General features: G+C 43.4%; 1 long non-coding RNA gene across 1 annotated transcript; it reads right to left on the reverse strand.

The window, feature by feature from the left end:
* Nucleotides 1-6,064: 6,064 nt before the first annotated feature.
* On the reverse strand, nucleotides 6,065-6,842 carry LOC309505155. The gene is made up of 2 exons (XR_014208333.1): nucleotides 6,771-6,842; nucleotides 6,065-6,644 (listed from the first exon to the last, which is right to left on the reverse strand). It is a non-coding gene; the product is annotated as an uncharacterized lncRNA (long non-coding RNA).
* Between the last annotated feature and the right edge of the window lie 17,706 nt (nucleotides 6,843-24,548).

Genomic DNA, 24,548 nt, shown 5'->3' on the forward strand with positions numbered 1-24,548 from the left:
TTGTCTGGTCTTGTTTCTATGAAGTGCTTACCTGTTCTCCAGCGTTGGTACTCCAGTGTATTCCTCTCCTGTGTTCTCCTGTCATCATCCTGCATACTCACCAAACACGAAGAGGTGTGTGCGTCCATCCAGCCATCCGTCCAACTATCCATGATCTCCTGCACCTGTAAAACAAGGAAGGTCTTCGTTACTAAGCTTTACTCATTCTTCAAAGTCTATTTGAACTGCATACTCATCTGTATTCTCCATTCTGCTCAGTGCTGTTAATAAAGCTCACATTTCAATGTATTTCTTTGTGTCTGGATCTGCATTCTGTAACAGGTAACACTTTACAATAAGGCTTTATTAGTTAATTCACTATAGTTAACATAAACTGACAATGGACAATACTCCTAAAGCAGTTATTAATCTTGGTTAATGTTCATTTCAACATTTAATAACACATTATTAAATTCAGAAGGATTTAATGGACCTGAGCTAACATGAACTAACAATGATCAGTTGTATTTTTTTAAACTAATGTTAACAAAGAATAACTATGGTAACAGATGTAGCTTTTGCTCAATGTTAATGTTGGTTAATGCATTAACTGACTTTACCTTATTGTAAAGTGTTACCTATTGTTCTTTATAATTCTTTATAACACTTGAATCAGTTTAAAACATTTGTTTACTTTATGTAGTTTTTGTGTGCATTACTTTATTGGATTTAAACATAATTTAGTTTGTTTTGTTTTAAGAAAAAATATATAAAACCTGTTATTGTTTGAAAACGCTCATTTCAATATCGTGATAATACCATATATATTCGGTCAAATTCCTAAAAAAAACCCCAATAATAATATTAATGTCCATGGGAAAATGTGGGTCCCATGGCCAAACCAGTTGAGAACTGCTGGTCCAGTATAAGGGACAATTTCAGATACAGCCGTAGTGTCTTAGTGACTGTTCAAAGTCTTGTTTGTTGAATTTTTCCAGTTGTAAATATTGTAAAAAAAAATAAAAAATAAAAAAAAATAAAAAAAAATAAAAAAAATCAGCTTGCCCATTTATTTGTAATTTTACTTATAATGGCAGTAATTCTGAATTTAATATCTTTGTTACTGTGAAGATGTTTCATTCAAAAGGAATCGATAAAACAAAACTCGTTAATAATTATGTGGCCAAGACACAAACTGAAAAGATATATTGAAGCTCTACAACTATGATGTCACAGAGACATTCTATATAACTCTCCTGAGCAAAAGTCCCACAAAGACACAATCCTGAGGAGACTTTAATCAGAGTTTGAGGAGAGAAGACTGAATACATTTACAGTCCTGAGAGAACATGGAGAACATAAGAGCAACAGCCTTTGACGTGTTTGATGAAGCACGTTTACTGGGCGAACACACTGACTTGATCATCAAGTCAAATGACAGAGAATTTCAAGTGCACAAGATCATCATGTGTGGCTGCAGCTCCTACTTTAGGTGAGAAGAAGCATTTGAACTGCAATTGTGTGCAAATTACCTAGAAATGATTATAATTATATACATAATTTCCACTGCCAACATTATACGGTTGAAACTGCCTAAGTCCAAATATATAAATGCATGAAAATGAATGAGTGTATTGCCAGAAAAAAGAATGTAACTATGATATCTAGGCAAACACATTCTTGAAATTTTATTCTGGAAGTGGCTATGAATGAAGTTTTACCCAGCATTTCAAATTTAATATAGGAAACTGCATTGGCATCTGCAAGTTGACAGAGGACTTTTCCTCCTGCTCAAAGCTCCGCTGTAAAGCACAGCACTACATCCTGCAGCACTTTGAGGAGGTTCTGCACGTACCTGAGGAGTTCCTGGAGCTCTTCCTGGAACAGCTGGAGGCAGACATGGGGACTTGTGACTTGGTGACTTGGACTCGAGTCGCTATTTTTATGACTTGTGACTTGACTTGACAAAAAATAAAATACTTGAGACTTGACTCGGACTTGGAAGTTAAAGACTCGGGACTTGACATGACTTGAGACACGATGACTTGAATGACTTGAGTGTTAATCACATCATGTTTTCAGTTTGAATATAAAATATAGAAATGATTTTTAAAAATCAAGTTGATTACCCAGCTGGAGCGCAGGCTGAGAATAGCGTTTCAAGAAGGGGGATCGGAGGGTGTGCTCCAACTATAGGGGGATCACACTTCTCAGCCTCCCTGGGAAAGTCTATGCCAGGGTACTGGAGAGGAGAATCCGGCCGATAGTAGAACCTCGGATTCAGGAGGAACAGTGTGGTTTTCGTCCCGGTCGTGGAACACTGGACCAGCTCTATACCCTCTACAGGGTGCTGGAGGGCTCATGGGAGTTTGCCCAACCAATCTACATGTGCTTTGTGGATTTGGAGAAGGCATTCGACTGTGTCCCTCGCGGCGGCCTGTGGAGGGTGCTCCGGGAGTATGGGGTCTGGGGCCCTTTGCTAAGGGCTATCCGGTCCCTGTACGACCGGAGCAGGAGCTTGGTTCGTATTGCCAGCAGTAAGTCAGACTTGTTCCCGGTGCGTGTTGGACTCCGGCAGGGCTGCCCTTTGTCGCCGGTTCTGTTCATAATTTTTATGGACAGAATTTCTAGGCGCAGCCAGGGGCCGGAGGGGGTCGGGTTTGGGGACCACACGATTTCATCTCTGCTCTTTGCGGATGATGTTGTCGTGTTGGCCTCATCAGACCAGGACCTCCAGCATGCACTGGGACGGTTTGCAGCCGAGTGTGAAGCGGCTGGGATGAAAATCAGCACCTCCAAGTCCGAGGCCATGGTTCTCAGTCGGAAAAGGGTGGCTTGCTCGCTTCAGGTTGGTGGAGAGCTCCTGCCTCAAGTGGAGGAGTTCAAGTATCTTGGGGTCTTGTTCACGAGTGAGGGAAGGATGGAACGGGAGATTGACAGGCGGATCGGTGCAGCTTCTGCAGTAATGCGGTCCCTGTACCGGTCTGTCGTGGTAAAGAAGGAGCTGAGCCGCAAGGCGAAGCTCTCGATTTACCAGTCAATCTACGTTCCTACTCTCACCTATGGTCATGAGCTGTGGGTCATGACCGAAAGGACAAGATCCCGGATACAAGCGGCCGAAATGAGCTTTCTCCGCAGGGTGGCTGGGCGATCCCTTAGAGATAGGGTGAGAAGCTCGGTCACTCGGGAGGAGCTCAGAGTAGAGCCGCTGCTCCTCCACATCGAGAGGGGTCAGTTGAGGTGGCTCGGGCATCTTTTCCGGATGCCTCCTGGACGCCTTCCCGGGAAGGTGTTCCGGGCATGTCCCACCGGGAGGAGACCCCGGGGAAGACCTAGGACACGCTGGAGAGACTATGTCTCCCGGCTGGCCTGGGAACGCCTCGGTGTCCCCCCGGAAGAGCTGGAGGAAGTGTCTAGGGAGAGGGAAGTCTGGGCATCCCTGCTTAGACTGCTGCCCCCGCGACCCGGCCCCGGATAAGCGGTAGAAGATGGATGGATGGATGGATGGATGGATGGATGGATGGATGTTTTCAGTTTGAATATAAAATATAGAAATTATTTTTAAAAATCAAGTTGATTACCCAGCTGGAGCGCAGGCTGAGAATAGCGTTGTCATGACTGGATCATGAAACTATCATCAGTCATGCCCTCTCGTACCTTACGCACACCACGCCCACTTAGATCAGATATCACATCAACATGTCAGCCGGAGGGGTACCGAGGGTCATCGCTTTCGGCTTCAAGAATTGTTCACAAGATGGCAAAAGACGAACAGCGCTTTGCAAGACATGCAACATTAACAGCCATTCTGCCCAGTAAGTGCTTGTCAATTTGTTAATGTTATCTGGTTAGTTGGTAGTTAGCTAATGTAATAATAGCTAAAGTAGCCATAAGGTTTTATCAGCGATTTCAGGCCCAAAAAAGGCCCAAATATAAATGATCACATTCATCTAATCTTTCCTAACGATGAGTGAGTGTGTGTGTGTGTGTGCGTTTGATTTATATTACATTGTGGGAACCAAATGTCCCCACAAGAATAGTAAAACCTGAGATCACCTCCATTGTGGGGACCAGCCAGCGGTCCCCATGAGGGGAATGGGTAAATAAACATACTAAATAATATTTTTTTGAAAATGTAAAAATGCAGAAAGTTTTCTGTGATGGGTAGGTTTAGGGGTAGGGTTAGTGTAAGGGGACAGAATATACAGTTTGTACTGTATAAAAACCATTAAGTCTATGGAGAGTCCCCACAAAGATAGTGAACCAGACGTGTGTGTGTGTTTGTGTGTGTGTGTGTGTGTGTGTGTGTGTGTGTGTGTGTGTGTGTGTGTGTGTGTGTGTGTGTGTGTGTGTGTGTGTGTGTGTGTGTGAGAGAGAGAGAGAGAGAGTGTGTGAGAGTGAGTGTGTGTGAGAGAGAGGAGAAATGTAACAAAGTTTAATGTTGTAAGTAAACTGTGTTTGAGAGAGAGAGAGAGAGAGAGAGAGGGAGGTGTTCAGAGAGGAGTCTGTTGGATGTTAAGCTGTTATTTGTTTTATGGACTCAATGTTGACAATTTAAAACATTTCAAACACTGTTGGCAGAAGTGAAAAATACATAATTTTATGAAGTTACAATTTTGTTTGATTCCATGATGTATTTTACTGAACATGAGTATTTACAATGCAAATCCAAATTATTGTAATTTACTGACAGTTAGGCTACTTATATCTTGTCTTTTCACTTTATTAAGATCAGATTCTGCAGGTAAAATTACAATAATAAGGTGACTTGACTTGGACTTGACTTGACCTACTACAGGACTTGACTTGACTTGACATAGCCTGTGACTTGACTTGACTTGACTTGCCCAAGAAAAAAATACTTGGGACTAACTTGAGACTTGAAGGTTAAGACTTGAGACTTACTTGAGACTTACACATGTGTGACTTGGTCCCATCTCTGTGAAAATCCTGTCATCATTTACTCACCCTCAAGTTGTTCCAATCCTGTAGGGTTTCTCTGTCCTGCTGAACACAACATAAGATATTTTGAAGAGTATCGGTAACCAAACAGTTGATTGACCCCACTGACATCCATCATATTTTTTACCCCCATACTATGGAGGTCAATGGGGTCCATCAACTGTTTGGTTACCGATACTCTTCAAAATATCTTATTTTGTGTTCAGCAGGAGAAAGAAACTCATACAGGGCCATGAACTATTTGTTTGGTGTTTACTATTCCTTTAAAAGTACTAAACTGAAAGAAGGTCATGTGTGTTTTGGTGATTAAACCAAATGTTCCGTTACATATTACAATCATCTTGTGTTTTGAAACATTGATTATGTGGACTGAAAATGTGCATAACTGTAATGAAAGCATGGATCAGGTTTTGAAAGAATGACTAGCTGGGTTACAAGTGTGATCAGTTTGGATTTTTTTAGCTAAGAGTTTTGAAAATTGTAAAAATTTAATAAATACTTTTTTTTTACTAAAACAAGAGAAATTATCAAGACGAAAATATAGCAACGAAAAAACATCCTGCAATTATAAATGCTTAACAACATAATTTACCAATAAAGCCATTATCTGCAGTATATTTATCTATATAAAACGGGTAGTTCCAGTCCTTGGTTCTGATTAACGTTAGTGGGGTTTTTTTCCAGATAAAACTAGTGATCGACCGATATATCGGTCAGCCGATATATCGGGCCGATATTTGCGGGTTTGACGTGTATCGGCATCGGCCGATACGCGGCTGCTGCGTTCGCCGATAGTTTTTTCCCGGCATTATTTACAGACAGGCGTCCGCAGGCAGCTTTGTGTTGCTGGAGACGCTGCACGTGCAGCCCATGCACTGCCCCTCCCACACTAGCTGAGTGCTGGAAGCCTCTTCAAAACAACGTTAAGTTTTAAACTTTCAAAGCATCTTTTAACTGTTTGACTTAGCTGAAATATTGCCATACACTTTGAAAGTGGAAACACGTTGCTCTATATGTGTGTGCAACTATAGCTAAGCAAGTTTGAGGGTCCAAATGGAAAACGCGAATGCCGAATATATGCTTGTCATTGTATTTAGGGAGCTGCAAATAGCTAAGTTTGAGGCTATCCATATGCATACGGCAGCTGTTACAAACACTGGTCATAGGATTAAATAATGCCGACGTTGGTTCGTGATTCCGTGATATTTGTGGGAGTTTTATTCAGCGAGGTGGTCGAACTCAGTCAGAACACTCCCTGAGGTAAAATAATCGACGCGGTTGCGACACGCATGCGATGCAGCGCGCTCGTTTGTCCCGGCGCTCATATGCCGTGGTGAGATGAAAAGTTGAAAACATTTAAACTTTTCAGAATGCCGCAAGCGCACGCAGGTTATGTGACAAAAAAACGGACCTTTCCATGACAACATCGAAAGCTCGGCCGAACAGCTGATCAAAGCTGGACAGGGCAGGTTTTTATTTTTCATCTCCATAAATATATGTGACGTTAGTCGTAAAGGGCTTGAAATAAATTAATCCTTACTTCCTCGTCATCATGATTAGAGTGCAGTTCATAGTTGCATAGCAACGACAGACGCCACGGGAGTGCAAGCGCTTGTAGAAAGGAGAAAGCGTCGCGGCTGTGCTTACCACACGTTTTTAGACGCGATATGTGAACAGTCCCTAATTCATAATAAACTGAGAATCTATTTAGTTTAAAATCGTTTTTGTTTTGTTTAAAATGGTGATCACAATTACATATCAGACAACTACACAGAGTAACATGTTCCAGTCTATTTATATAAAAAAAAAATTGAATCATTAATTCAAACACGTTTAAAACGAATTAATTCAGTCTCATTCATAAATACCTGTTTAATTAATGGATGATTCACCGTTTTTTAATGAAGAGTCTTCTTGAATAAATGATTAAATGGATTTTTTTTAATCTTTTAGAATTTATTTTCAGAATTTGAATTATGCTTAAATATTTATTTTCAGTATTTTCAGCACTGAACTTTTTTTTTTACTTGTTCTACCTCACATGTTTTTAATATTTGTCAAATCTCAAATATTGTTTTTTTTTTTAAGTTCAATAAATGTTCCTTTTTTAAGTTCAATAAATGTTCCTTTTATAAGTTCAATAAATGTTCCTTATTTTAAATTGAGACTTGTAACATTTGTTATCATCATTGTGTCATTTTTATGATGTAAATTGAGTGAGCAAAAGCAGTATCGGCTCCAAATATCGGCCCAAGAAAATCGGCAGCCCGTATCGGTCATCGGCTAAGGCTGATGAAAAAAAATCGGTATCGGCATCGGCACTAAAAAATCCATATCGGTCGATCCCTAGATAAAACACGGCAATGATCGCTTCAATGGTTCAACATTTCACTGCACAACACCCCTAGCAACCATCTTAGCAACATAAACATAAACTTCTCATTGATATTGTTCATTGAAGCTTATAGAGTAGAGTATTACGAGAGTACCTGCATTTACAGTAGATATAGTCATATATTCATAATAAAAATCTGTTTGAATGTCCGCTGCAATATCTTGAACTTTTAACAGTTAAGGGGTTTTCCCGTGCCCTGACACCCTAATCATTTGCGTCTGACAGACTGTCTCATAAAGACAGTCTTTGCCGCCATCTAATGGCGAAATAATGTAAATATAGTTGTTCCTACCTCTGATGTCGCGCGATGCAGCAGATTCACTTCTCCACACTGCATTCACTCACCGAACTCTTGACTGAGTGCTTATGACGTCACAAAGGCCGCGCCAGAACTCCTGAGGATGGAAATGGTTATTATTTAAATGTTCTAGTTGTTGATTCAAACAATTACATGAACCTTTTTTTTTTTTTTTTTATCACGTGTGAATGTTTTAAATTACTTTTATATATAGATTTTGATTTACCCTGCCAGCTCTAGACTTTCAATCTAAAACTATGAAAATTCATTGTAAAACTATGATAAACCTAAAATAAATAAATATATAACATTTGAATAGCCTATTTATCAAGTGAAAATGATTTCTTAAAAAAGTTATTGTTTCCAGTTACCAAAGAGCCAACAAAATGAAATGAGGTGAACAGTATACATAAAAACCAGGTACATTTCACATATAAAATATTTTTATTCTGCTGTTTTTGTCAAATTATGCACAAATAAAAAGATAATTTGTTAGTAGTTAATATAAAATATTATTGGTTTGTATTCATTCACCATCGTCAATTTCAACACTGAATATTATCAAAAAGAATACATATAATTTTTTTAGTTGGCCCATTGACTTCAATTTTAAAACATGTTTGCTCAACTAGTTTCATAGTTCATTCAACTGAGAAGTTTTATTTAGTCCAACATTTAGAAATCTAGTGTGAAGATTCTGTCAATTACAAATGACAAAAAACAGTTTATTGTTTATCATTTTATTTGTTACATGTTATATGATAATAGGAATAGTTGTTGAATTAGTTACTAAGCAATTTTATACTGACGCTGCTAACATAAAATACTTAACTGCCAAAAGATACATACAATTATTTGCATTTAAAGCACAAAAAAAAAAAAAAAAAAAAATTACATTTTTTTTTCTCAGCATGGAATAGTTCAATCAACAGATGCTTGACATACGCATGTTGAAATACAAATACAAAATTAAAATGTAGTCAACTGAAATGTGCTTAAACACTACCGATTTGTTTATATACAAACTCTTCAAAAAATGTCATCTTAAAAAATGAAAATGTACAGTTCACTTCACCTCTGAACCGTTACGAGCATCAAGACACCGTTATAGACTTGAAGCAACATCCAGTCTAAAGAGTCTATTTAGTCTGTTACAAAATCTATATTTACTGACAAATTTCCTGAATAAAGACTGAAAACCAATTAAGTATAAACTGTCTTTTACATTAAAATGTACAAAAACCCGTTGCTATAAGCATACTTACCATACTCAACTACATTAAAGATCATGATGTTTAATGTCAGAAATGTCAGACTTTAATCTGCAGGAAAACTAGGCTAGATCTGGTTGTGCTGAAGCTCTCTCTCACTCCTGATGTTCAAAACAAACAGTCAACACTTTGTTAAAACTTCGCTCAGCCCAAAAGACCGGGACAGGAGAAGGAGAAGGACCAGGACACTAAAAGTGTTTGTAGAATAATCTTAATTACTTCTCAATGCTCAGTCGGACTTCATCTGACCAGCACAAATTCAACAAGTGTTCATGAAGACAATGGGAAATTACTGCTTCACAACATCATCCCGTGACGTTAAACACCTTCAAATTGAGACATATTTGTACAACACAGCACAAAACATACGACAGAGATAAAGTAATATGAAAAAAGATTTCAAATAGCATGAATGAAGGGCAATGCAGATGTATGTTTGCTCTCTTAAAGGGGTCATCGGATGCCCATTTTCCACAAGTTGGTATGATTCTTTAGGGTCTTCATGTAAAGTGTGTAACGTATACTAAAATTCCTCAATGGGTGTGTAAAACAACACCCTTTTTACCTCCTCCAAAACAGCTCTGTTCACAGCGACCCGTTTCGGTGCATGTCTCTTTAAATGATAATGAGCAACTGCTCACCCATGAGGGGTGTCCACCATAGACAGTATAAGAAGTGGACAGAGCCATCTCATTGGAACTCAATTGAGACAAGTGAAGCCCATTTTTAGCGATTTTTTTGGACTTTCGTTCCTGACGCGCAGACTCAAACCGAGCTTGACGACGTAGATGTGACGTGAGCAACCCGTCTGTCTTCTAGTGGCTGTGGCATGAGAAATCTGAATCATTCCCTTCCGAATCTTGCAGAGACGGAGAGCGTGAGTAGGAGGTATCCACGAGCTAGGAGCAGGAGAAACTTTTGCTAGGTATTCTGATGAATTATTTTGTCATTTTGCCTCCATGTCCTCCCGATTGCCCGCGAGCTTCTCCTCCTGTCCATACGGTAATCTCTCTACTGTGCGACAGAGAGTCGCGTGGTTATGACGCAATCTTTAGCCTACTTTTACAAAAACTGCTTCTACGAGGCCATAACATAAGCTACAAGGTAATGGAGCATTTTATACATTGTTGTGTTTCTTTAGAAATAAATAATGGACAAATGGAGTCTTTAAACGCCTCAGATGTGAAGTTATTCGCTGTCAAAGTGACGCCAAAATGAATGGGAGTCAATGGGATGCTAACAGCAGGTGAAGTTCTGCTACAAGATGGTGGCACGCGGCCGGCTTCAACTTCCGGTCGACTTCCTTCCCGCTTGGTGTCCACACAAGACATTTTTAAGTGTTGCCTTGGGCCCAGTTTACACGTACATGGTTATTTTGAAAAACGGAGACGTTTCCCTTCGTTTGCGCCCTTCGTTTACACGCAAACGGAGAATTCGCCTCTGAAAACGATTCTTTCTAAAAACTCCGGCCAGAGTGGAGATTTTGAAAATCTTCGTTTGCATGTAAACTGAGACAAACGGATGTTTAGGCAGCCAACGTCACAGTGTGCCAGAGCTCGCACCTACGCCAAAAGTGCGACCTATGTTTACATTTTCATTTGGCTTTGGTGATCATGGAAGCGTTCAGAGTAGCAGTCACATTTATGTTGGTGCAAACTCTTTTCATGTTGTAGCAACAATGACATCTGCTTTTCACATTAAGTGAATCATGTGATGTCGAACACATCTTCTTTGTCCAAACAGCGCTGGTTAATAATTCCCCACGGAATAATTCACCAGCGCCGGGGTGTCTGTCGCCCCCCCCCCCCCCCAGTTCAGCGCGGACTCCCTGTGACTTTTACAACCTCACAGACTCGTGACATTCCACACACACACACACACACACACACACACACACACACACACACACACACACACACACACACACACACACACACACACACACACACACACACACACACACACACACCCTTCATGTTTTATGGGGATTTTCCATAGAAATAATGATTTGTTTTACTGTACAAATGATATCCCCTAATCTGAAACCTCCCATTACAGAAAATGTTCTGCATTATGTATGATTTACAAGCTGTTTTCCTTGTGGGGACCAAAAAAATGTCCCCATAAGATCAATAAGCAGGTGAGTTTGATCAAGGTTGCTGCTAAACTCTGCAGGAAAATAGACCTCGAGGACCAGAGTTGAGAACCCCTGCCCTACACATTGATTGCAAATGTTCTGATTCTTTATTATTGTTGGGTAATTGTCACGGATCTGCCAGGCTGTCACATCAGCCATTCACACAACACACCTTCACCAGAGTACTGAACACTCACACCTGCACTTCATCTGCACCATCATCAAGCCAGCTACAAAAGCACACACCTCGTCTCACATCATTGTCTGGTCTTGTTTCTATGAAGTGCTTACCTGTTCTCCAGCGTTGGTACTCCAGTGTATTCCTCTCCTGTGTTCTCCTGTCATCATCCTGCATACTCACCAAACACGAAGAGGTGTGTGCGTCCATCCAGCCATCCGTCCAACTATCTATGATCTCCTGCACCTGTAAAACAATTAATTTCAACATTTAATAACACATTATTAAATTCAGAAGGATTTAATGGACCTGAGCTAACATGAACTAACAATGATCAGTTGTAGTTTTTTTTAAACTAATGTTAACAAAGAATAACTATGGTAACAGATGTAGCTTTTGCTCAATGTTAATGTTGGTTAATGCATTAACTGACTTTACCTTATTGTAAAGTGTTACCTATTGTTCTTTATAATTCTTTATAACACTTGAATCAGTTTAAAACATTTGTTTACTTTATGTAGTTTTTGTGTGCATTACTTTATTGGATTGAAATATAATTTAGTTTGTTTTGTTTTAAGAAAAAATATATCCATCCATCCATCCATCTTCTTCCGCTTATCCGGGGCCGGGTCGCGGGGGCAGCAGTCTAAGCAGGGATGCCCAGACTTCCCTCTCCCTAGACACTTCCTCCAGCTCTTCCGGGGGGACCCCGAGGCGTTCCCAGGCCAGCCGGGAGACATAGTCCCTCCAGCGTGTCCTAGGTCTTCCCCGGGGTCTCTTCCCGGTGGGACATGCCCGGAACACCTTCCCGGGAAGGCGTCCAGGAGGCATCCGGAAAAGATGCCCGAGCCACCTCAGCTGGCCCCTCTCGATGTGGAGGAGCAGCGGCTCTACTCTGAGCTCCTCCCGAGTGACTGAGCTTCTCACCCTATCTCTAAGGGATCGCCCAGCCACCCTGCGGAGAAAGCTCATTTCGGCCGCCTGTATCCGGGATCTTGTCCTTTCGGTCATAACCCACAGCTCATGACCATAGGTGAGAGTAGGAACGTAGATTGACCGGTAAATCGAGAGCTTCGCCTTACGGCTCAGCTCCTTCTTCACCACGACAGACCGGTACAGCGACCGCATTACTGCAGAAGCTGCACCGATCCGTCTGTCAATCTCCCGTTCCATCCTTCCCTCACTCGTGAACAAGACCCCAAGATACTTGAACTCCTCCACTTGAGGCAGGAACTCTCCACCAACCTGAAGCGGGCAAACCACCCTTTTCCGACTGAGAACCATGGCCTCGGATTTGGAGGTGCTGATTCTCATCCCAGCCGCTTCACACTCGGCTGCAAACCGTCCCAGTGCATGCTGAAGGTCCTGGTCTGATGGGGCCAACACGACAACATCATCCGCAAAGAGCAGAGATGAAATTGTGTGGTCCCCAAACCTGACCCCCTCCGGCCCCTGGCTGCGCCTAGAAATTCTGTCCATAAAAGTTATGAACAGAACCGGCGACAAAGGGCAGCCCTGCCGGAGTCCAACATGCACCGGGAACAAGTCTGACTTATTGCCGGCAATGCGAACCAAGCTCCTGCTCCGGTCGTACAGGGACCGGGTAGCCCTTAGCAAAGGGCCCCGAACCCCATACTCCCAGAGCACCCTCCACAAGATGCCGCGAGGGACACAGTCGAATGCCTTCTCCAAATCCACAAAGCACATGTGGATTGGTTGGGCAAACTCCCATGAACCCTCCAGCACCCTGTAGAGGGTATAGAGCTGGTCCAGTGTTCCACGACCAGGACGAAAACCACACTGTTCCTCCTGAATCCGAAGTTCTACTATCGGCCGGATTCTCCTCTCCAGTACCCTGGAATAGACTTTCCCGGGGAGGCTGAGAAGTGTGATCCCCCTATAGTTGGAGCACACCCTCCGGTCCCCCTTCTAAAAAAAAGGGACCACCACCCCGGTCTGCCAGTCCAAAGGCACTGTCCCCGACCGCCACGCGATGCTGCAGAGGCGTGTCAGCCAAGACAGCCCCACAACATCCAGAGACTTGAGGTACTCAGGGCGGATCTCATCCACCCCCGGTGCCTTGCCACCGAGGAGTTTCTTGACTACCTCGGTGACTTCAGCTTGGGTGATGGACGAGTCCGTCTCCAAGTCCTCAGCCTCTGCTTCCTCAATGGAAGACGTGACGGCGGGATTGAGGAGATCCTCGAAGTATTCCTTCCACCGTCCGGTGATATCCCCAGTCGAGGTCAACAGCTGCCCACCTCCACTGTAAACAGCATTGGTAGGGCACTGCTTCCCCCTCCTGAGGCGCCGGACGGTTTGCCAGAATCTCTTCGAGGCCGACCGATAGTCCTTCTCCATGGCCTCACCGAACTCCTCCCAGGCCCGAGTTTTTGCCTCCCCAACCACCCGGGCTGCAGTCCGCTTGGCCCGTCGGTACCCATCAGCTGCCTCAGGAGTCCCACAAGCCAGCCAGGACCGATAGGACTCCTTCTTCAGCTTGACGGCATCCCTTACTTCCGGTGTCCACCACCGGGTTCGGGGATTGCCGCCTCGACAGGCACCGGAGACCTTACGGCCACAGCTCCGAGTGGCCGCGTTGGCAATGGAGGTGGAGAACATGGTCCACTCGGACTCAATATCTCCAGACTCCCTCGGGATCTGGTCGAAGCTCTGTCGGAGGTGGGAGTTGAAGATCTCTCTGACGGGGGATTCGGCCAAACGTTCCCAACAGACCCTCACAGTACGTTTGGGTCTGCCGAGTCTGTCCAGCTTCTTCCCCCGCCATCGGATCCAACTCACCACCAGGTGGTGATCAGTTGACAGCTCCGCCCCTCTCTTCACCCGAGTGTCCAAGACATACGGCCGGAGGTCAGATGAAACAACCACAAAGTCGATCATTGACTTCCGGCCTAGGGTGTCCTGGTGCCATGTGCACTGATGGACACCCTTATGCTTGAACATGGTGTTTGTTATGGACAAGCTGTAACTAGCACAGAAGTCCAATAACAGAACACCACTCGGGTTCAGATCAGGGGGGCCGTTCCTCCCAATCACGCCCCTCCAGGTGTCACTGTCGCTGCCCACGTGGGCGTTCAAGTCCCCCAGTAGAACGACGGAGTCCCCAGTCGGAGCACTTTCCAGCACCCCTCCCAGAGACTCCAAGAAGGCCGGGTACTCTGCACTGCCGTTTGGCCCGTAGGCACAAACAACAGTGAGAGACCTATCCCCGACCCGAAGGCGCAGGGAAGCGACCCTCTCGTTCACCGGGGTGAACTCCAACACATGGCGGCTGAGCTGGGGGGCTATAAGCAAACCCACACCAGCCCGCCGCCTCTCACCATGGGCAACTCCAGAGTGGTGAAGAGTCCATCCTCTCTCGAGGAGTGTGGTTCCAGAGCCCAAGCTGTGCGTAGAGGTGATCCCAACTATCTCTAGTCGGAATCTCTGAACCTCACGCACAATCTCAGGCTCCTTCCCCGCCAGAGAGGTGACGTTCCATGTCCCTAGAGCTAGATTCCGCGTCCAGGGATCGGGTTGTCTAGGCCCCCGCCTTCGACTGCCGCCCGATCCACTTTGCACCGGCCCCTTACGGTCCCTCCTGCAGGTGGTGGGTCCACGGGAGGGTGGCCCCACGTCGCTCCTTCGGGCTGAGCCCGGCCGGACCCCATGGGGGGAGGCCCGACCACCAGGCGCTCGCATACGAGCCCCAACCCCGGGCCTGGCTCCAGGGTGGGGCCCCGGCTGCGCCATACCGGGCGACGTCACGGTCCTCAATTTTGTTGGCATCATAAGAGTTTTTGAACCGCTCTTAGTCTGACCCGTCACCTAGGACCTGTTTGCCTTGGGAGACCCTACCAGGGGCATATAGCCCCAGACAACATAGCTCCTAGGGTCGTTCGGGTACTCAAACCCCTCCACCACGATAAGGTGGCAGTTCAAGGAGGGGAGAAAAAATATATAAAACCTCTTATTGTTTGAAAACGCTCATTTCAATATCGTGATAATACCATATATATTCGGTCAAATTCCTAAAACCACTTCCTGCTCAGCTACTGTTCGGACGCTCTTGCTTACAGCTCCGCGCTTTGCTCTATCGCTTTTATATTTTATCTTCTATACTTTTATCATTTTAGCTCCTTTTATCACCTAACTTTAACTTCAAATCAGCACAGTGCTCAAACGACAAAGTTTGGATTACTACAAAAACGCAGAATTCTTCTACCCGACCAGCTTACATTCCGGGGAAAGGAAAACACAACTGCCTACAAGGATAAGAGAGAAAATGCCTCTTCTGGAATCTACTTGCTGCACTAACTGCCACAGACTTTTACAAAGGATTGCAGTTCTTGAAACAAAGTTATTTACGGGACCACCAAACCAGACGGAACACACAACAGAGCTTCGTCAGGGACACCCTCAGCATATAGCCGGTGAGTCCCATGAAACTAGTGCTCCTCGACAGGTAGAGAAACAAGCCGATCGACTTACAAATCGATGGCACAAACAGGGAGCGAGACCCAAAGGCACTCGAGACATCAGATTGTCACGAGCCTCACATATTACCGCAGTAGCATCCTCTACCCCAGATACAGCTCTGACAAAGATTGCAAAGATTGGTCTCCTACCAACACCTATACATCTTGAGAACAGATTTGAAGTACTAATGAATGTAAATGAGGAACCCCCAAACGTGATGAATGTGATCGAACACAGACTGTATCAGCCAGTAGCTAACACTGATGCTAACTGGCGCTCAAGGTCGAGCAGACAGCGGCACTCAGCTCAGAGCGCAGCCGAGCCCAGGACTCTGATAGTGGGGGACTCCATAATCAGAAACATTAGCAGCAGGGATACAACTACATGCTGCCTTCCACAAGCAACAACTTCTGATATAAACAGGGAACTTCAAAACATTCTGATGAAACATAAGACTGCAAATCGACTCATAATTCATGTGGGGAAGAATGACATTCATAAAGAGCAGTCAGAACTCCTTAAGAAGGATTTCAATGAACTTTTTGAAACACTTAAAAAACTGAAAGTTCAGACATTCATCAGTGGACCACTCCCAGCAAGAGGAACAAACAGGTTTTCACGGTTGCTTGGGATTAATACATGGCTGCAAAAAACCTGCAATATAAAAGGAGTAAACTTCATTGACAACTTCAATCTCTTCTGGAGTCAGAGACAACTATTTCATCGGGATGGCCATCACCCAAACAAACTTGGTTCAAGAGTGTTAAAGGACAATATCTACTTCTCCCTCAATCATCCTTCTGCAGTGTGTGCCAATCCACTCAATCAGAATGGCACACACACACCTGGACACAGTATGAATGACCACAGGACTTCACTTCAGAATGGACATGATGTTGACATATCACACAAGGACAATGATAACACCACTGAGCCACAACAACCTCTGCTCACGGACACCATCTCAGCTGAGCCCTGCCCACAGAGCTCACCACAGACAGACATATTAGAACTGCTCCAAGATTCAGCACCCAAGGACGACTTCCTGGAAAACAGCCAGGGAAGCCAGGACAGCATATCCCAGCCTCCGATAACACCTGAGCAACAGCCCCTTTCACCAGACACTTTCACCCTCTCGCCAGCAACTCCACTCCTGTGCTTCTCACAGAAAATGGAAGAACTAGTGCATGCTGGAACCAGACTATCACACTCTTTTGCTGCAAGCCCCCAGATATCAACCAAAAAACGTAGGGCACCGCTCCCACCAAAGCCTGCAGGCCCAGCTCACCCTCCCCCTGCCTCTGTGAGAGCTCTTCGGCCTCTGCCACAACGCCAGGGCCCACACCCTCCTCCATCTGCTCGAGGTGAACCAAAAACAACTGATACCAGCTCTCAGTGTTGTATGTCGGGTCCCCGTTTTGATAACAGTAACTTTCTCAAATGTTTACAGAACAAGCGGGAACCCAGTGTGCCTGTATCTTTCTCTATTGCTGTTCTATTACAAGATAGAAAGTCTAAGGCCTTCAATAGCCGTACAGTAAACTCAACTAATCTGGTGCCTATTGCACGTCTAACTAAGATTGGTGTAGGGAAAAAAAGTAAGACTGTTAAGTTAGCAATTTTAAACATCCGCTCACTTAAAAATAAATCACTTCTAGTCAATGACTTAATAACCACAAACAACCTGGATTTTATGCTTCTAAATGAAACATGGCTAGAAGACAGCTGCAGTGCAACAATCCTCAATGAAACAGCCCCTCCTAACTTTACTTTTATGAGTGTCTGCAGAGCTGTTAAGAGAGGTGGGGGTCTAGCTGCTCTTTTTAAAGATATTTATCAATGTAAGCAAATATCATTTGGGAACTACTCGTCTTTCGAATATCTGGGTATTGTATTAAAAGGTGCTCCACGCATTTTACTCATCATTATTTACAGGCCTCCAAAATATTCTCCAGCCTTTGCTGAGGAATTTACAGAAATGTTATCAACAATTACCTCAGAGCTTGACTGTTTTGCCATTGCTGGAGATTTTAACATTCACATAGATAATGCAGAAAACAATATGGCAAAAGAAATCAAAACTGTTTTAAAAACTTTTGATCTGACTCAGCATGTACATGGACCCACACACAATCATGGACACACTCTAGATGTACTTATCAGTAAGGGTCTAAACATTTAATCGATTGTTATTAAGGATGTAGCACTGTCTGATCATTTCTGTATTTTCTTTGATATATTGATCTCTCCTGCCACTGAAGCTAGATCTGTGTCTGTCAAGAAGAGATGCTTAAATGAGAACACTAGTGTACTATTTATGAAGGCTATTTCCTTAACACCAAGCATATCTGCTGACTCTGTTGATTTTCTCCTTGATTCTTTTAACTCAAAAGTTAAAAGTGCAATTGATGATATTGCTCCTGTGAAAGTCAGGAAGAAGAGTGGCAGACAAAAAGCACCTTGGAGAAACTCAACAGCAGTGCAAAACATGAAAAGACAATGCAGAAAAGCAGAGCGCATGTGGCGGAAGACAAAACTTGTAGTCCATTATAACATCTACAAAGACAGCCTTCATGCTTTCAATATGGAACTAGGCAAAGCTAGACAGACTTTCTTCTCAAATATTATAAACTGCAATTTAAACAACACACGCACTCTTTTTGCTACTGTAGAGAGACTGACAAACCCCCCAAGCCAGATTCCCAGTGAAATGCTCTCAAACAGCAAGTGCAGTGAGTTTGCTTCCTTCTTCTCTGACAAAATCAATAATATCAGAAAGGTGATCAGCACATCATTGAGTTGCGCTGGGGTCAGACAGATCAGACCACCTGAAAAAGTAGTAACTTTGTCTGATTTCAATAAAATTGATGGCAAAATTTTGGTAGAAACCGTACAGCACCTTAAAACATCAACATGCGCTCTTGACACACTTCCCACATCTTTTTTTTTAAAGTGTGCTAAACAGTTTAGAAGCAGATCTTCTAGAAGTGGTAAATGCCTCACTTCTCTCTGGGAGTTTTCCAAACTCCCTGAAAACTGCAGTTGTCAAGCCCCTCCTGAAAAAGAACAATCTGGATAAGACCATATTAAGCAACTATAGACCGATCTCAAATCTTCCTTTCATAGGCAAGATCATAGAAAAAGTTGTCTTCAATCAGCTGAACAAATTCTTAAGCTCGAATGGATACTTTGACAATTTTCAATCTGGTTTCCGACCGCACCACAGCACAGAGACAGCGCTCATAAAGATAATAAACGATATTCGCTTAAATACTGATTCAGGCAAATTATCAGTGCTGGTACTACTCGACCTCAGTGCTGCATTTGACACTGTCGATCATAACATACTTCTTGACAGGCTGGAAAACTGGGTGGGGCTTTCTGGGATAGTCCTAAAATGGTTCAGGTCATACTTAGATGAGAGAGGTTATTATGTGAGTATAGGAGACTGAGTGGACATCCATGACATGCGGAGTCCCTCAAGGCTCAATTCTTGCGCCACTCCTGTTCAACCTGTATATGCTCCCAATGAGCCAAATAATGAGAAAGAACCAAATTGCTTACCACAGCTATGCAGACGACACACAGCTGTACTTAGCCCTATCGCCTAACGATTACAGCCCAATTGACTCCCTGTGCCAATGCATTGATGAAGTCAACAGTTGGATGTGCCAAAACTTTCTTCAGTTAAACAAAGATAAAACTGAAGTCATTGCATTTGGAAACAAAGATGAAGTTCTCAAGGTGAACGCATACCTTCACTCCAGGGGTCAAACAACTAAAAATCAAGTCAGGAATCTTGGTGTGACACTAGAGTCAGACCTTAGTTTCAGTAGTCATGTCAAAGCAATAACTAAATCAGCATACTATCATCTGAAAAATATTGCAAGAATTAGATGCTTTGTTTCCAGACAAGACTTAGAGAAACTTGTGCATGCTTTCATCACCAGCAGGGTGGATTATTGTAATGGACTCCTCACTGGCCTTCCCAAAAAGACCATAAGACAGTTGCAGCTCATACAGAACGCTGCCGCTAGGATTCTGAGCAGAACCAGAAAATATGAACATATCACACCAGTCCTCAGGTCTTTACACTGGCTCCCAGTTAGATTTAGGATTGATTTTAAAGTATTATTACTGGTATATAAATCATTCAATGGCCTAGGACCTCAATACATTGCAGATATGCTCACTGAATATAAACCCAACAGATCACTCAGATCATTAGGATCATATCAGCTAGAAATACCAAGGGTTCACTCTAAGCATGGTGAGTCTGCTTTTAGCTATTATGCCAGCCACAGCTGGAACCAGCTTCCAGAAGAGATCAGATGTGCTCCTACAGTGGTCACATTCAAATCCAGACTCAAAACACTTTTGTTTAGCTATGCATTTACTGAATGAGCACTGTGCCACTGTTCGTCCGACTGTACTGTACTGTATTTCATTTTATTTTTCTAAACTGTTTTAATTATTCTTATTTCTTTTTATTATTTTTATTTCTTCTATGTAAAGCACTTTGAATTGCCATTGTGTATGAAATGTGCTATATAAATAAACTTGCCTTGCCTTGCCTTGCCTTGCCTAAAAAAAACAAAACAATAATAATATTAATGTCCATGGGAAAATGTGGGTCCCATGGCCAAACCAGTTGAGAACTGCTGGTCCAGTATAAGGGACAATTTCAGATACAGCCGTAGTGTCTTAGTGACTGTTCAAAGTCTTGTTTGTTGAATTTTTCCAGTTGTAAATATTGTAAAAAAAAAGAAAAAAAAAAAGAAAAAAAAATCAGCTTGCCCATTTATTTGTAATTTTACTTATAATGGCAGTAATTCTGAATTTAATATCTTTGTTACTGTGAAGATGTTTCATTCAAAAGGAATCGATAAAACAAAACTCTTTAATAATTATGTGGCCAAGACACAAACTGAAAAGATATATTGAAGCTCTACAACTATGATGTCACAGAGACATTCTATAGAACTCTCCTGAGCAAAAGTCCTACAAAGACACAATCCTGAGGAGACTTTAATCAGAGTTTGAGGAGAGAAGACTGAATACATTTACAGTCCTGAGAGAACATGGAGAACATAAGAGCAACAGCCTTTGACGTGTTTGATGAAGCACGTTTACTGGGCGAACACACTGACTTGATCATCAAGTCAAATGACAGAGAATTTCAAGTGCACAAGATCATCATGTGTGGCTGCAGCTCCTACTTTAGGTGAGAAGAAGCATTTGAACTGCAATTGTGTGCAAATTACCTAGAAATGATTATAATTATATACATCATTTCCACTGCCAACATTATACGGTTGAAACTGCCTAAGTCCAAATATATAAATGCATGAAAATGAATGAGTGTATTGCCAGAAAAAAAGAATGTAACTATGATATCTAGGCAAACACATTCTTGAAATTTTATTCTGGAAGTGGCTATGAATGAAGTTTTACCCAGCATTTCAAATTTAATATAGGAAACTGCATTGGCATCTGCAAGTTGACAGAGGACTTTTCCTCCTGCTCAAAGCTCCGCTGTAAAGCACAGCACTACATCCTGAAGCACTTTGAGGAGGTTCTGCACGTACCTGAGGAGTTCCTGGAGCTCTTCCTGGAACAGCTGGAGGCAGACATGGGGACTTGTGACTTGGTGACTTGGACTCGAGTCGCTATTTTTATGACTTGTGACTTGACTTGACAAAAAATAAAATACTTGAGACTTGACTCGGACTTGGAAGTTAAAGACTCGGGACTTGACATGACTTGAGACACGATGACTTGAATGACTTGAGTGTTAATCACATCATGTTTTCAGTTTGAATATAAAATATAGAAATGATTTTAAAAAATCAAGTTGATTACCCAGCTGGAGCGCAGGCTGAGAATAGCGTTGTCATGACTGGATCATGAAACTATCATCAGTCATGCCCTCTCGTACCTTACGCACACCACGCCCACTTAGATCAGATATCACATCAACATGTCAGCCGGAGGGGTACCGAGGGTAATCGCTTTCGGCTTCAAGAATTGTTCACAAGATGGCAAAAGACGAACAGCGCTTTGCAAGACATGCAACATTAACAGCCATTCTGCCCAGTAAGTGCTTGTCAATTTGTTAATGTTATCTGGTTAGTTGGTAGTTAGCTAATGTAATAATAGCTAAAGTAGCCATAAGTTTTTATCAGCGATTTCAGGCCCAAAAAAGGCCCAAATATAAATGATCACATTCATCTAATCTTTCCTAACGATGAGTGAGTGTGTGTGTGTGTGTGTGTGTGTGTGTGTGTGTGTGTGTGTGTGTGTGTGTGTGTGTGTGTGTGTGTGTGTGAGAGAGAGAGAGAGAGAGAGTGTGTGAGAGTGAGTGTGTGTGAGAGAGAGGAGAAATGTAACAAAGTTTAATGTTGTAAGTAAACTGTGTTTGAGAGAGAGAGAGAGAGAGAGGGAGGTGTTCAGAGAGGAGTCTGTTGGATGTTAAGCTGTTATTTGTTTTATGGACTCAATGTTGACAATTTAAAACATTTCAAACACTGTTGGCAGAAGTGAAAAATAAATAATTTTCACTTCTGAGCGCAAACGAAGGGAGACATTTCCCTTCGTTTGCGCCCTTCGTTTACACGCAAATGGAGAATTCGCCTCTGAAACCGATTCTTTCTAAAAACTCCGGCCAGAGTGGAGATTTTGAAAATCTTCGTTTGCATGTAAACTGAGACAAGCGGATGTTTAGGCAGCCAACGTCACAGTATGCGCCAGAGCTCGCACCTACGCCAAAAGTGCGACCTATGTTTACATTTTCATTTGGCTTTGGTGATCATGGAAGCGTTCAGAGTAGCAGTCACATTTATGTTGGTGCAAACTCTTTTCGTGTGTTTGCATTTGCAAATACAGCTGCTCCATTATGTCGAGGAGCAGAGACGAATGAGTGCTCGGAGGTCAGCAATTTTGCAACAACTTCTCCTCCCTCCAACACGAAGAACCAGTCCGCGTCACCGCCAGCGTCGCCGGTTTTGGGTCCGACCTGGGCGAACTGCTGTCTGGTGGGAGAACTTTGAAAATGAAGATGTTGTCCCGGATGAGTGGCGTGAAAATTGTAGGATGTCAAGGTCATCGCTGCTGTCACTCTCCGAATTGCTGCGTCGAGGCTGAGACGACCGTCATGCGGTTCCCTGTCGCCTGCACCTTGTATTACCTGTCCGACGAGGGTAGACTGCGCAAGACAGCCAACGTTATGCCAACATAAATGTGTGTTGGCAGTGTGTGTACACAACCACCCTATAATGATAAAAATCCACCCAGTGCTTTTTTTTATAATCCCAATAAATCATAAGCACTGTCTCAGAACAAGCCATTCTCAGATTCGCGGCAATGTGACGTCACTTTGCACAGGCCCCTCCCACGACTGTTGATTGACACTGCAGTTTGAGCATAGACCCGCCCTGAGGGAGCGGGACACAGTCCGCCATTGTTTCGACGCTTGAGCAGCTGTAAACTAGCCTGACTACGTCAGACTTCGTACTTCCGCTCAATTTCAGTTCGCTTCTGTACTCAGTCTGAGATAGCGACCTATCTCTCAGTTTTCCTCCGGCCTCAAAACAGCCGGCCAATCAACGAACAGAGGGCGGGCTGAGAGCCGTGACGTAGACGCTGATTGTACCGTGGATGCGGAGATTTACTTCACATAATCTGCAAAAGTCGTTCACAGCCATGTTCACTCCGGTATTTCGCTCGATGGTTCTGTTTTCACATCATACATGTGTTTACAGTGGAAGTTCGATGCGGCTGAGCCAGCGCATAACACACGTCATAACCAAACGTTATGTGATTGGCTTACGGGTAACCAATGATTTAAAACTTCAGACAAGCGCCGTCATGTGTCACTTTCACTTTCACTTTCACTTTATTAAAGGCACACTATGCAGCTTTCCGTTTTTGTCAAACAGCGCCCCCTAGAGTCGCTGTGGAGTACTTGTATTTAATATTACTGTCGCCACTCGAGCAGAGCCGTCTCTGCACTCACGGCCTGATCCCTTCCGCCCTCTATACCGGTACCTGTTCAGTAGGATGGAGGCTGTAATGAGTGGAAATAAGGTGTGGCCCCTTTAAGAGCTGCGCGCGCCCTGTTGAACTGTCGGCAGTCTGTATTGTATGTGCACCTCGAACACCCCCATGTATGCGGGTTATTTCAGTTTGATGCTCATTCTTATCTTACTTTTGTTGATCAAGTAAAGCTGTGGACGATAGAATGGGTGACAAACAGTTACACGAGTTCGATTGGGGAATAAAGTGCAAGTTGTGAGATGCCAATCGCCTCCGTGAGTCTGTCTGGCCTCTGTAATAACTTCATCTGTGAGCTATCCCTATTTCTCCTCCTGACACAACGCGTTACAAAGCGTCGGACATCGAACAGGCACAGATAAGCTCTGAAGATGTCTACTAGTCCATCAACAAGAACGATATTTACTCGAGTCTGACTCCTTGCTCGGTCAGTCTGCCGTTTCCTCTTTCTTTGGTCCTCCGACAAACCTTTCCTAGCTTTCTGCTTCTTTTTTACCGGTTCAGCCATGACGAAAGTGTGAAGAACTCAGTATCTAACGTTACCTTTTTCTACGTGTACGTGTGCACAGTGCAGTGCCATAAAGCAATTCGTTACAACGCGAGACCTGATATCAAGCGATATACGCCCGCCGGCCCAAAGTTGCAAGGGTGGTTTTTCGGCTCACAGGCGCTTGGGGGGTGCGAGACGACCACCATTCAACCCGAAATAAGTCATATAACTATTCCAATGACTCCGAAGCTGTTCGGATAAGACTTAAATGCTCACATCTTATACTGTTTTTATTTAGCTGCTCTTA

This window comes from Leuciscus leuciscus (genome assembly GCF_965113295.1).
Source record: "Leuciscus leuciscus genome assembly, chromosome: 8".
Classification (NCBI taxonomy): Eukaryota; Metazoa; Chordata; class Actinopteri; order Cypriniformes; family Leuciscidae; genus Leuciscus; species Leuciscus leuciscus.